The sequence below is a fragment of the Canis lupus genome, chromosome 1 (assembly GCF_048164855.1).
Source record: "Canis lupus baileyi chromosome 1, mCanLup2.hap1, whole genome shotgun sequence".
NCBI lineage: Eukaryota > Metazoa > Chordata > Mammalia > Carnivora > Canidae > Canis > Canis lupus.
In genome coordinates, this window is record NC_132838.1 from 74,726,412 (window position 1) to 74,740,698 (window position 14,287).

General features: G+C 37.6%; 1 long non-coding RNA gene across 2 annotated transcripts in view; it reads right to left on the reverse strand.

Moving 5' to 3' along the window:
• The window catches only part of LOC140638475 (uncharacterized), an 83,765-nt gene that overhangs the window by 20,486 nt on the left and 48,992 nt on the right, over positions 1-14,287 (reverse strand). Inside the window, exon 7 of one of the 2 annotated variants that reach the window (XR_012035507.1) lies at positions 8,939-10,275. The exons of the other annotated variant lie outside the window; for it this stretch is intronic. This is a non-coding gene — a long non-coding RNA (uncharacterized lncRNA). Of the gene's footprint in view, positions 1-8,938; positions 10,276-14,287 lie in introns of those variants that run through there. 2 annotated transcript variants of the gene reach the window in all.

A 14,287-nucleotide genomic window follows, 5' to 3' on the forward strand; every position in this document is an offset into this window, starting at 1 on the left:
GCAAAATATAAAATTGTCCTGATTTCCCTGAAATGCTGACCCAAGAGGCTGAAAAGGAAAAAGAGAGAAAGATAGGAAGGTGTTTCCTAATTACTTTCCTTGAATCAAGTCCAGCTTATTCGATGTATGGTTATGTTACTTTTAACCCATCAGAGGGGAAAAGCTTGGAATATCTGATAGCACCAAATGCTGGTGAGAATGTAGGAAAATGGAACCCTCATACTTTCTGGGAGAGTCATTCAGTCACAATAACTCTAATAATAACTATTGTAGGACCATAGGTGAAAATTAGGACAGACTGAGATGAGCTGACATAATGGTCAGCCTATGTGTGATTAACCAGAAATCATCTAGTGGTGGGACCACTCTTGAGCATATTGAGAACAACATGAATCCGATATTAATTTTTTAAAATTTATTTATGATAGTCACACATAGAGAGAGGCAGAGACATAGGCAGAGGGAGAAGCAGGCTCCATTCACCGGAGCCCGACGTGGGATTAGATCCCGGGTCTCCAGGATTGCGCCCTGGGCCAAAGGCAGGCGCTAAAACCGCTCTGCCACCCAGGGATCCCATGAATCCAGTATTAGATCGTCTACTATTTCCTACTTGGTTCTGAAATAATAATAGAATTAAGGACAGTTGATTTACTCTGAGGACCCTTCCCCCACTTAAAGATAGAGAATGAAGTGGCTGCTTTGTGCTTTATTTTATTTAGCTTTGTGATTTTAAAGTAGTAAATATTGTTTTTCCTTTGATGAATAGTTTTTCTAGAAAATGCAAATTTCCAAATTTCAGAAATAAAAATCAAAGCATACCAAAAACCAATATACCCGTACTAGGTTTTTAAAAGGCAGTGATAGTTAAAAAGAGAAGGAAAGAAAAGAAAAGAAAGGAAGAAAGAAAACAAAAACAATAAAATCTCCAGCTCCTCTGCCCTGACATAAAAGCCCAGGCACTGATTTTTTAAATTAAATAAAAGGTTCAGTTTTATTTAAATATTTTTCCTTAAAAACTTGATATATATTAGTTATAATTTATATTTTGCCTGGGTCATGGATGGGGTGGTCTCTAATGGAGGCTGCTTCCAATCCTTTGGTGGACTCCTCACAGGTTGGGAGGGGATGTTTTCCACCCTACATCATGGCAGCCTACCCCCATGGGGGTGGAGGCTGAAACCACAATGCAAATGGATTATAACGAGCCTAGGGGTTACCCTAGGGCAGAAGTAGAAGAAGATAGCCCTTGTTCTGCACCTGTGGCTCTCGGTCTGTTAGCCAGAGGGTCCTGGCAGCCAGAAGGCCAGGATGTTAAAGGGTCTTGGAAGCATACAAAGTCAGGATGTTGTGCCCTCAGGCTTCTAATGTGGGATGTTGTGCTCCTGGGCTTCTAATATGTAACCTATTTATCACCATCCTTTCTTCCAGCTCCTGTCAAACTGTCTACTCTATCATTTGACCAATGCGTATGCATGTATAACCTCCTGTGCAACCCACACCATAGGACCCAGAACATTTCTATCCCAGGAGGGGGTTTTCTTGTGCCCCTCTCAGTTGATTCCTACTCAACCCCAGGAGTCGAAGATCTTGATTTCCATCACAATAGATAACATTCGCTGCTGCTAGAACTTTGTATCAGAGAAATCATATAATATGTACTTTTTTGTGTTTGTCTTTGACATGGATCCATGTTGCTGCATGTATGAGAACCAGTAGTTCTCAATCCTTTCTTCTTAGTGGTATTCAGTGTATGGCCACACCACTAGGTCTTGATCCTCTCTCTTGTTGGTGAACATCTGGGTTGTTTCTAGTTTTTGCTATTGTGAATAAGGTTACTACAAACATTACAGCATACATTTATTTGCAGACATACATTTTTCATTTCTCTTAAATAAATACCTAAGAATGGGATTGATGTATTTATGAAAATATGGTCTAGTAATAGTTCTGGTGCATTTTTGAAAATCTGCTATGTTCATCTTTACTTTTTAATTGGAATACTTATGTTTCACATTCAGTGCCAATAATCACAATATAACTATTGTGGTTGGTTTTCTGTTTGTTTCCCATGTTTTCTTTTTTCCTGCCTTTTTTTAAAGTTTATTTATTTATTTACTTAAGCAATCTCTATGCCCAGGGTGGGGCTTGAACTCATTACCCTGAGACCAAGAGTCACATGCTCTTCTGACTGAGCCAGCCAGGCACCCCTTTCCTGCCTTGTTTTGGGTTAATCAAATTTGGTTTTCTTGTTTAGAATTCCACTTTATCCTTCTATTTATATAATTCTTTGAGTTATTTCTCTGTTGTCCTAGAAATCGTAACACTTACCTTTAATATGTCTACCTTCTCACATCAAACAGCTTCACAATATAAGAATCATACAATGTATAATCCAGTTCACTCCCTCTTACCCTATAGCTTCTTATCCTCTTATTATGTATTATAATAATGCTATAAATCCTATAATACATTGTTATTATTTTTGCTTTAAACATCAGTAGTATTTTCTAGAAATTAACAAATATGTGACACAAATAAATAGATAAAAGGCATTATTTATTTATGATAGTCACAGAGAGAGAGAGGCAGAGACACAGGCAGAAGGAGAAGCAGGCTCCATGCACCGGGAGCCCGACGTGGGATTCAATCCCGGGTCTCCAGGATCGTACCCTGGGCCAAAGGCAGGCACTAAACCTCTGCGCCACCCAGGGATCCCAATAAAAAGTATTTTTAAATGTTTATACACGTTTATTCTTTCTTTCCTTTTCTTTTTTTACATTTTTATTTAAATTACACATTTACTCTTTCTGATACTCTTCATTTCTTCCTCCAGATTTGAGCTTCCCTCTGGTGTCATATCCCTTCACGCTTAAATTACTTCTAGTATTTCTTATAGCACTGGCTGGACACAAATTATTTTTTTTTAAGATTTTATTTATTTATTCCTGAGAGACACAGAAAGAGAGGCAGAGACACAGGCAGAGGGAGAAGCAGGCTCATGCAGGGAGCCCGATGTGGCTGGAACCCTGGGATCACATCTTGAGCCAAATGAAGGAAGAGGCTCAAGCGCTGAGCAAACCAGGCATCCCTCTTTTAAGACAATTTCAAAGATATTGTTTTATTGTCTTCCAGCTTCCATTCCTTCTGAGAAGTCAGCAAGAGTTCTGGTCTTTATCCCCCTATTCAAGATTCTGAATCTGTGAATTGCTCCCCAACCCCCACCAATCTGTGAGAATCTTGGCCATCTCCACATATTTATTCTGCTCCATTGTTCCTGTCTTCCTCTTGGACTTCAATTACACGTGTATTAGATGATTTGATTATGACTCTCAGGTCTCAGAGGATTTGCTCAGTGTTTACACTGGTTTTTCTCAGTACATTTCAGTTTGGATAAATTTGTATTCCTATTCACTGATCTTACCTCTGCTCTGTCAAGTCTGCCATGAAGCCCATCTAATGAAATCTTTGTTTCTAATATTGTCTTTTGGTCCTCGCATTGCGTTTTGCATCTTTTCTATAGTTTCCATTTCTGAGGTGGAATTCCCTGCCCACATGTTATCCATCTTTTCCAGCCAATCCTTTAACATATATGTCACTTATTTTAAATTTCTTGTCTGCTCATTCTAACACAGTGTCCATTTGTGAGTCTGCTTTTATTGACTGTCACCTTTTTTCTAAAGATTTTATTTATTTGCTCATGAGAGACAGAGAGCGAGATGCAGAGACACAGGCAGAGGGAGAAGCAGGCTCCATGCAGGGAGCCTGATGCAGAACTTGATTCCAGGACTCTGGGATCATGACCTGAGCTAAAGGCAGACGTTCAACTGCTGAGCCACCTGGGCGTCCCGATTGACTGTCACTTTTATTTCCTGCTTTTTTTCATTAAAAATCTTTTCTTTCTATTTAAGATAAAGATATTTTATTTAAAAATTTTTTAAAAATTAAGTTTCTAGCGGCACCTGGGTGGCTCAGTGGTCGAGCATCTGCCTTTGGCTCAGGGCATGATCCCAGGGACCTGGGATAGAGTCCTACATCAGGCTCCCTGCATGGAGCCTGGTTCTTCCTCTGCCTATGTCTCTGCCTCTCTCTGTGTGTCTCTCATGAATAAATAAATAAAATCTTCTTTTTAAATTTAAAAATAAAAAGAATAAATTAAGTTTCTGTTTTAGTTTCCATATAATTAACATGTAGTGTTATACTAGTTTCAGATATACAGTATGGTGAGTCAACAATTCTATACAGCACAAGGTGCTCACATGACAAGTGCCCTCCTTCATCCCCATCACCTATTTAACCCATTCCCCACTGTTAACCGTCAGTTTGTTCTCTGTAGTTAAGAGTCTGTTTCTTGGTTTGCCTCTCTCTTTTTCCTTTTGCTTCTTTGTTTCTTAAATTCCACATATGAGTCAAATTATATATTTGTCTTCCTTTGACTGATTTATTTTGCTTAGCATTATACTCTTTAGCTCCGGCCATGTTGTTGCAAATGGCAAGATTTCATTCTTTTTTTTTTATGACTGAGTAATATTCCATTATATGTATACCACATCTTCTTTATCTGTTCATCTACCGATGAATACTTGGGCTGATTCCATAATTTGGGTATTATAAAAAATGCTTTAAATATGTCCTGCTTCTTTATGTCTTATAATTATAGCACAGCCCAAGCAAATTAATATATAGCCTATCTACTTCTTAATTGATGTGGAATGCTGGAGCCTGGAAAGTATGTTATTTATTAAGTGCCCTAAAATTCTCCAATTATGTAGCAAGTAAAAGCATTCAATAAATATTTATAGAACAGGAACTTTAACATCTTCTTAATAAAAGAAACCTAAAAATACAAATTGTTTTTCTGATATTTGTTTGCTCAATATTTAACATCTTTAGAGGGATGTAGATTGGCATTAACAATATCTGTAGCTACTTCAGTGATTGACAGTGATGGCTTCAGGAGAGTGGTTTATGTTAACCTTGATTAGAGTAAACACAGCTCACAAAGCATTGTGATCTTGATTACTATTTATCTTCTTTGGTGAAGGTTTGTCTTTTATATAAAGCAATAGGCCTGAGTTAGGGTTGGTTCAGTCCTGCTCTTCTGTAGGTATATAAATACACCATCTAGAGGCACCTGGGCGGCTCAGGCAGTTAAGTGTCTACGGTTGTCTCAGGTCATGATCCCAGTATCCTGGGATCAAGCCCCAAGTCAGGCTTTTTGCTCAGTGGGGAACCCACTTCTCTCCTCCTTCTGCTTGCTACTCCACCTCTTCATGCTCTCTCTCTCATTCTCTGTCAAATAAATAAGTAAATAAAAAACAAATAGATAAATAAAATCTTTAAAGAAACAAATACGCCAACTATTTACCCAAAAATGTCTTAAATTAGAGGCAGGATAATCAAAAGAAAGTAGAGATTAGAAGTTAAGAGCAAAGGCTCTGGAGTCTGAAACTCTGAGTTCAAATTCTAACTATGCCAACTAACTTGGTCTGTAGATGTTTCTACACCTAAAAAGTGCAGGTGATAACAAGAGTACCTACCCTATTTGGCAGTTTTGAGGATTAAATGAGTCAAAGTAAGCATGTGGCTGGTGTTACATGTGTTTGGTAAATTAGGAGAAAACAAAAGATAACAAGGAAATTAACAATATGGGAAGAAGTTGTGTTTCTTATCCTCCATCTAAACCTATGAAACAGAGATGCTCGCCTTAAAGACAGGGAAAGGGCACTTTCCTAAGGTTAATGTGCAAATTCCCCTTCTGATATGTGGGGGCCAGCCCCTGACACCACGAGCAATCACTGGGAGACAGTGGCTGTGTTGAAATTTATTAGGATGTAACAGAACATAAAGAATGACAGCTTTATGTGACAGATCTGTTAGTTACTTTCTAATAGGACAGAACCAAGGCTGCAGGTCTGAATGAGAACTTGGTTATGGCGTCAGATTCTTTGTAAGAAGCATAAGTATTCAGTAATCAAGGATAACTAGTATTAGAAAAAGGTCTCTAAAGTGAGATAAGTTTGAATGGGGGAAAATTTCATAGAAATCATGAAAAAAAAGCTTAGTTGGAAATTTATCCTGAAAGATAAAAATAAACAGTGTAAAAACTTTATCTTACGTTGAACAAATTTAGATTATAATTTCAGCTAAGCATTGAATAATGGGATGAAGAAGAAGAATTCTAGCATTGATTTTTATAGGATAGTGGAGATACCATTCTTCATACTGGACTTTCACAGCCTGAGTATTTTTGCAAAAATATTTAAGGGTGTAATCAGATTTTCATGAGGTCTTTCCTGATCATTTGATGGTTAACCTATTCTCTTTTGAAGTGCCTCTCATGTCCAAATCATCCTCATTAATATTTTCCCTTCCTTTATTAACTGTCCTAGATAAAAGACATATTTCGTCTCTCTCTCTCTCTCTCTCTCTCTTTTAGATTTAGATTTAGATTTTTATTTATTTATTTGAGAGAGAGAGAACACATAAGCAAGGGGAGGGGCAGAGGGAGAGAGACAAGCAGACTCCCTGCTGAACAGGGAGCCCAATGCAGGATTCCAGGAGATCATGACCTGAACTGAAGGCAGATGCTTAACTGACTGAGCCACCCAGGTGCCCTGTATTTTCTCTCTTTTATGTGAATTTTGCTTCCCTTTACAATCTTGTAGCTGCAAGAGTTAAGTCATGAACTTTCAGAAAACAAAATCCTCTTAGAATAACTCTCATCTTTTGAAGTGATATAAATAATGTTGTGTTGAAAATTAGCTATTTCATACTTTTTTTGAAACATTATAAACATTCATAAAAACATGCTATTTCCTGAAATTCCTTTAAGGTTTTGATTAGAGAAAGGTTTAGGAGCAGGAATGCATCTTGGTGTATACATATTTTTTAAAGATTTATTTATTTATCTGAGAGAGAGCACCAGTGGGAGAAGGGACAGTGGGGAAGGGAGAGAAATCCTCAACAGACTCCCCACTGAGTGCAGAGCTGAGGTAGCACGGCTCAATCCCAGAATCCTGAGGTCATGACCTGAGCTGTAATCAAAAGTTGGACGCTTAACCCATTGAGCTACCCAGGTGCCCCTTGGCATATACATGTTTGTGAAAGGTTGCCAACTGCCATATTTTGGACAACAGCATGTTGCACTTCTGTGTTTGACTATATCTACCATTTTACTGTTTCAGTGAGAACACATAGACAGATTTAAGGAAGATGTGTGTCAGGCCTGTGAAAGCAACCGTCCACTTTTTTGTGTTGTTAAATAACCTATATTACAACTTTTCTTTTTAAGATTTTGTTTTATTTATTCATGAGAGACACAGAGAGGCAGAGGCACAGAGAGGGAGAAGCGGGCTCCACACAGGGAGCCCAATGCGGGACTTGATCCCAGGGCTCCAAGATCATGCCCTGAGCCAAAGGCAGACACGCAACCACTGAGCCACCCAGGCATCCCCTTATATCCCAACTTAAAATCAAATAACAAGAAAGCAGCCAAAGATACGTTCACACTAAGAACATTTCATGAGGGTAGAGTAATTGAAACTGAGGTAAAACTGGGAATAGAAGCTAGCAGGTTATATTTCTTCCTTTGGTCCTCAGTGACTTCCAGTCCAGACATCAGACAGACTATAGCATCTTGAGGCATGCGCTAAACTCATTAGTGTTTTGCTTAATAAATCAATATCTACAATTGTATTATTAGAAATGTGACAGTTTTTCAATGAAACAAGTTTTTGAGTACCTTCTCAGTGGTAAGGAATAAGGCATGGTGCGAATGTGGCAGTACTCCTTTATCTTGTTCATATTGGATGAATAAAGACTTTGTGCACATGGAAGCCTCTTGGACCATTTCTGTCTCAGCTCAAAGATCACCTCTGCAAAGGCTATGTCTGACCTGCTCATGTTATATTCCCACATCACTCTCTTATCATCCTGTCCCATTTTCTTATTACTATTTGAAATTATCTTGCTCACTCATCTTCTTAGCTATGGCCTACCTCCACCCATGAATGTAATCTCCTCAAGATCAAGGACTGTACCCATCTTTTTTGCTATATCCTCAGTGCCGAGAGCAGTGTTATTTGGCACATATCAAATATGTTGAACTAATTTATGGATTATGAAGTTGCAAAGGGTTAGTCTGCTAAATTTATATACAGGCTGAGTAAGTCTCAAAGTTTCATTGAAATATTCACATTAAAATATTAATATGCAAAAAATTGACTTGCAATTATTTGCAAGCATCAGATACATGGTCTTTTTAAGCTTTGAAGTTTTCAGGCTTCCATTATTCAAATATGTTTTGTCAGCTTCTGAGATAGATTTCCTGCATTGGATAGCTAAATTTATATGCAAATCTGGCACTCTGTCTATTTCTTAGAAATTTATATTCTACCCAAAGGTAGAACTAGACAGAAAATATGTGTCTTGAATAAGGTTTGCTTTAATTCAAGACAGTTTTTATTCTTAGTCAACAGAAGTTACGCACATATCTTACTCTAGAAATGAAATTCTTTTTTTTCAATCCTCTTCTCTTTGAAAGAGCAATCCACATGACTGAGATAAATGTTGAAATCATTCCATGGTGACATCGGGTCATTTTCAGTAATTCATCTAATAATTTCTCTTTCTTGTGTAATTGTAAATTTTAGTATGTGTAAGTTGGATTATCAAAAATATTTCCCTGCTTAAAAAACCACCAAAATAGGTAAGAAATAAATCAAGGAAAATATTGTTGCCCATATTATGTAGTTAGCTCTTATGTATTCATGATTAAATGCAAGGATAGCACACATTAATGAAATCAACACCCCATTTCTTAGTTTATTCATTAGTCCCAGATTCTCTTCACTAAATCTATTACTAAATGACCAATAAAATATCGAATCAAAGGCTTATTATGTTTTACCATTTGTTTTTTTTTTTTTTTTTTTTTTTTTGTTTTACCATTTGTTAAAACTAGGCTAGGTTGATTAAAATTAGCCAAAGCATCCTTCTCTTCTGGTAGATTCTCCACCACTAGCTTCCAAAAGAAACAAAAGGCTTCTTCTCAAACATCATATCTGTGGTGCTCTCCCACCACACCTTACCGCAGGTCTCTGTTAGAATTCAAGAACTGTGTTATTGTTGTGTTGGAGAATCTCTGTAGGATCGTATGTAGGCATGTAGCTGAGGTAAAATTATGTCCTGTTAGATGTTTTCAGGTCAGCCAATTTTCACCCTTAATTTCAATTTTATTGCTGTAATTTAAAAGTCAGGAGATTTTGACTTAGAACTAGAAGTTCTAGTCTCCATTCAGAAGTCAATAGGTAGGGGATGGGCAAAAAGGGGTGAAGGTGAGTGGGAGATACAGGCTTCTATCTAGTTAAGGAATGAATAAGTCACAGGTATGAAAGGCATAGCATAGGGGCACCTTGGTGGCTCAGTCAGTTGAGCATCTGACTTTGGCTCAGGTCATGATCTTGGGGTTCTCTGATTAAGTCCCATGTTGGACTCCCTGCTTGTCCCTCTCCCTCTGCCGCTCCTTCCCCACTACTTGTGCTCTCTCTCTCAAATAAATAAAATCTGAAAGAAAGAAAGAAAGAAAGAAAGAAAGAAAGAAAGAAAGAAAGAAAGAAAGAAAGAAAGAAAAGAAAGTTACAGCAGAGGGAATATAGAAAAAAAAAATATTCAAAAACCCTGTGATGGACACTGGCTGATTCACCCACATACATTTAACTTCAGATAAGCAATAGTCTAGTCAATCGTAGTAATTCTATTTCTCTTCCAAAATGGAGTAATGAAAATATTCTTGGATTGCCGATGACAGGAATCCACTGGCTCTTAAGGCTGCTGTGCGTTTTGGAGTTTGGTTTAGTGAAATAAAGAATTTCTTTATTGTTTAAGCCAGCTTGAGTCAGGATTTTTGTTATGTACAGCAGAACACAGATCCCCTATGAAAGGAGTCCATTGCTGTGATTCCAATTCACTAAGAAGGACCTCAGAGTTTGGGTATCACTATAAATCAAATGCCCCAGCGAGCTTCTTCACCTAGATTCTGAGACCAGTGCCCTCTGAGCCTCAGATAGACCTTTTTTAACTTTCTGGAGTCTAGAAGAATTTTGTCTAGCTTGACATTCTTCTCAATGGCCTTTGAAGGTCTCTGAAGACTAACACCAGTTTTATCCATTTATCGTGCATGCTTTTGGAACCACTTGAGATTCTCCAGAGGTAAAAGATCCAGTACATTCCAATGAGGCATCTTCTTAGAAAAGTAGTGCTCAGCAGTTTCAGTGCCTGTAGAAGGATGAGGGGCTGGGTTATTGCACTAAAATAACCTAAATCTGTAGGTTTACATTTTATGGTTGCCTCTCTGTATAAACAAATAGAAATGGTATTTACTATCACCACTGAGATTGTTAGGTCTAGTCTGATAAGTAGACCCAGGGTGTCTGAAGCTCCACAAGATGTTCATGCTTTGTACACAAATTGGACAAATGTGAGCTGGCTATCGATTTATACTTGTTATTGTTACTATTGATTTATATTTGTCATTAATGTTTAAATGCTCAGACCTTCAGGATGCTGATTAATGGATCAAGGTCAACTTCAAGAAAGTTCTCCAGTACCTGCTTTGAAGCACTATCATCAGATGTGCTCTACTCAGTATTTTTTTTCCCAATATTTTTCTCAGTGAACAAAATGAAAAGACAAAAAGCGTCTTTCTGGATCATCTCCCAATGATACAAAATTGAAGAAAGTGTCAATCTGATGGATACCAACAGCAGGACCCCAAAATAATTTCACAAGCCAAATCAATGAGTCAAATCTAAAGAAGGCTTTTTTCATAAATAATATAAAAAGATGGTCAAGATCATATAAAACATTGCTGAAAAGAACTTGGAATATGTAAAAGGAAAAAAGGAGGTAGCCATATTCATATATTTTGAGGATTGTCATGCGGAATTAGAGACAGATGTCTATTAACTCCATGAAGTACAACTAGTATGAACTTCCTGGCTCAATAAGGAAAGAACTCTAATATTGGAGGCAAAGGATCTGTATTAGAAAAGAATGGTCTTGAGGAGGACATAGAAATTTAGTGAGGTTCCTATGGTTTAAAAGTTCAAACCAAACCTGAGTGGCTATATGCAGTTGGTTTCATGTCATAGATAATTTGGAGAAGAGGAATTCTAAGCTCTCTTCCCTGGGGTTTATCTTTTAAATTAACCTGTCATTTTTAGTGTTTGAATTGGAGCATTTCATTGCTTTGTATTGACTGTAATCAATGATATATCTGATTATGTGATTATATATTTGTGATTACTACATGATTTATATTTGCACTACTCTCTGTTCCTTTTTCTCTCTATTTTGACCTCTTTCGGACTGACTGATTTTTTTTTTTAAATTCTGCTTTTTTTAAAAAAAAATCTACTTTTAATCTCTATTCACTGAGAAGTTATACATTTCACTGTTTTTTTGGGGGTTGCCTTAAGAATTAGAATATGCAGTTTTAATCTTGTCAAATTTTAATAGTAATGGCACTTTTAGTTGTTCCCAGTAAAATGGGAGGTTTCTGAAAACTCATATATACTTCTGTCCCAAATCATGTACCATCATGGTCTTATATTTAACTCTATAAATATGTTAAGCTGAATAAGACATTATTATTTTTTGTTTTATATCATAAATACACATTTAGATTTACTAATACCATTATTTTTATTAATTCTCATTTCTTTCTGTATCTCTGACCTTCTACATTGACTCTTTTTTTTTTCTTTTTTTGCCTGAGGTGCACCCTTTAATTTTTTTAAAATTTATTTATGATAGTCACACAGAGAGAGAGAGAGAGGTAGAGACACAGGAGGAGAGAGAAGCAGGCTCCATGCACCGGGAGCCCGATGTGGGATTTGATCCCGGGTCTCCGGGATCACGCCCTGGGCCAAAGGCAGGCGCTAAACCGCTGCGCCACTCAGGGATCCCTGAGGTGCACCCTTTAATACTCATAGTACAGGCTTGCTGGCAATGACCTTTCACTTAATTTTTTCTTGAGAATGTCTTCATTTCTATTTCATTTCAAAAGAACATTTTCACTATTGATAGATTTTGCTAAGTAGCTATGGCAGTTAATTCCTTTTTTTTTTTTTTTTTTAGAATTTTATTTAAATTCCAGTTGGTCAACATACAGTGTAATATTAGTCTCAGGTGTAGAATTTAGTGATTCACCAGTTCCATACAATATCCAATGCTATCAGGACACGTGCCCTCCTTAATCCCTATCACCTGTTTCACCCAACCCCCCACCCTCCCTCCCTTAGTAACCATCAGTTTGTTCTCTATAGTTAACAGCTGTTTCTTTTTTTTTTTTTTTAAGATATTTATTTATTTATGTATTCAGAAAGTGCATGTGAGTGGTGGGGGAGGGGAGAAGGGCAGAGAGAGAGAATCTCAAGCAGACACTGCACCAAGCATGGAGCCCAAGGCAGGGCTCCATCACAACCCTAAGATCATGACCTGAGCCAAAATAAAGTCAGATGTTTAACTGGCTGAGCCACCCAGATACCCTGACAGTCTGTTTCTTGGTTTGCCTCTCTCTTTTTCCCTTTGCTCATTTATTTCTTAAACTCCACATAAGAGTGAAATCATATAGTATTTTTATTTCTCTAACTCATTTCACTTAGTATTATACACTCTACCTCCATCTGTGTCATTGCAAATGGTATGATTTTATTCTTTGTTGTGGCTAAGTAATATTCCATTGTATACATATGCCACATCTTCTTTTTCCATCTATTCATCATGGACAACTGGGCTGTTTCCATCATTTGGCCATTGTAGATAATGCTGCTAAAAGCATTGGGGTGCATGTATCCCTTTGGATTAGGATTTTTGTATCCTTTGGGTAAATAGCTAGTAGTGCAATTGCTGGGTATACAGTTATTTTCTTTCAGTAAGTTGAAGGTGCCATGTCATTGCCTTCCGGCTTCATTATGTCTATTGAAAAGTAGACTATCATTTTAGTTGTTCATTTTTTCAGATGATCTGCCTTCTTTTTCTGACTGTTTTTAAGATTTTCTCTTTTTCTTGGCTATGGCAGTTTTACTCCAATATGCCTAGGTGGTCTTTCTTTTTCTTTCCTTTTATAATCCTGCTTGGGCTTCTCAGGGCTTCTTGAATTGGTTGGCTGATGTCTGTACAAGAGTTATTGTGTCACTCTGATCCATGCACTAACATTTCCACAGATTCAGGTCAGAGCCCCAAGTCCCATCTGCATCCCTGCCCTCTGTAGTGACCATTCCCAGCCCTTTGTGACCCTTGAGCACAGTCTGCCAGCATCTCAGCACATGCACTCCCTATGTCCTTTCATCTCCTGCCCTGGGGCTCCCTAGTGTGGCTGAGGCATGAGATACCATGGTACTCACGTGGCCCTCACACAGACATAACCTTAAAGTTCAAGAGTTTTCACCTGAGTGAGGGACTTTATCCAATGCAAGAGGAAAACTGGTGGATAATTTTCTTTCCCTTTCTCCTCCTAACCAGATTGCTGGAATAACAGTTGCTTATATGCAGGCTCTGTTGTCTAAGTGATCTGGGCTATGCCAATGTCTTCAATCAGCTTAGAAAATTCTCAGCCATAATCCCTATATACTTCTTGACCCACTTCCTTTTTCCTCTTCTTCTGGAACTTCAATGAAATGCATGTTAGATTTGTTTTTTCTACCAAGTCCTCTGGTTTTTATCCTCTCTTCTGTAATTTTTATCAACTTATCTCTCCCTGCTTCACTCTGGATATTTTCTTCTATCTTAACAGTAATTCTCTCTTTGGCTTTGTCAAATCTGATGTTAAACCCACTGAATTCTTAATTTCAGTTACTGTACTTTTTCATTTCTAAAATTTCTGGATACTTCTTTTAAAAATCTCCTGTGTCATTTCTGTATAGTTTTAAGTTTTCTGCTGAATTTTTTAAAAGATTTTATTTATTTATTTGAGAAAAAGAGAGAACCCATGAACACACAAGTTGAGGGGGAAGAAGCCAAGAGTGAGAAGCAGGCTCCCCACTGAGCAGGGAGCCTGACTCCGGGCTCAATCCCAGGATCCTGGGATCATGACTAGAGCTGAAGGCAGATGCTCAACCAACCAAGCCACCCAGTTGCCCCTCTGCTGAATTTTCTATCTTAAATTTTATTTATTTGCTTATAGTGAGTATATCTATTAGTTCCAATATCCAGAATCTCTACAGATCTAATCTTATTGCTTATGATTTCTAACTGGTTTTCATTCATGTTGTCTTATCCCTTGATG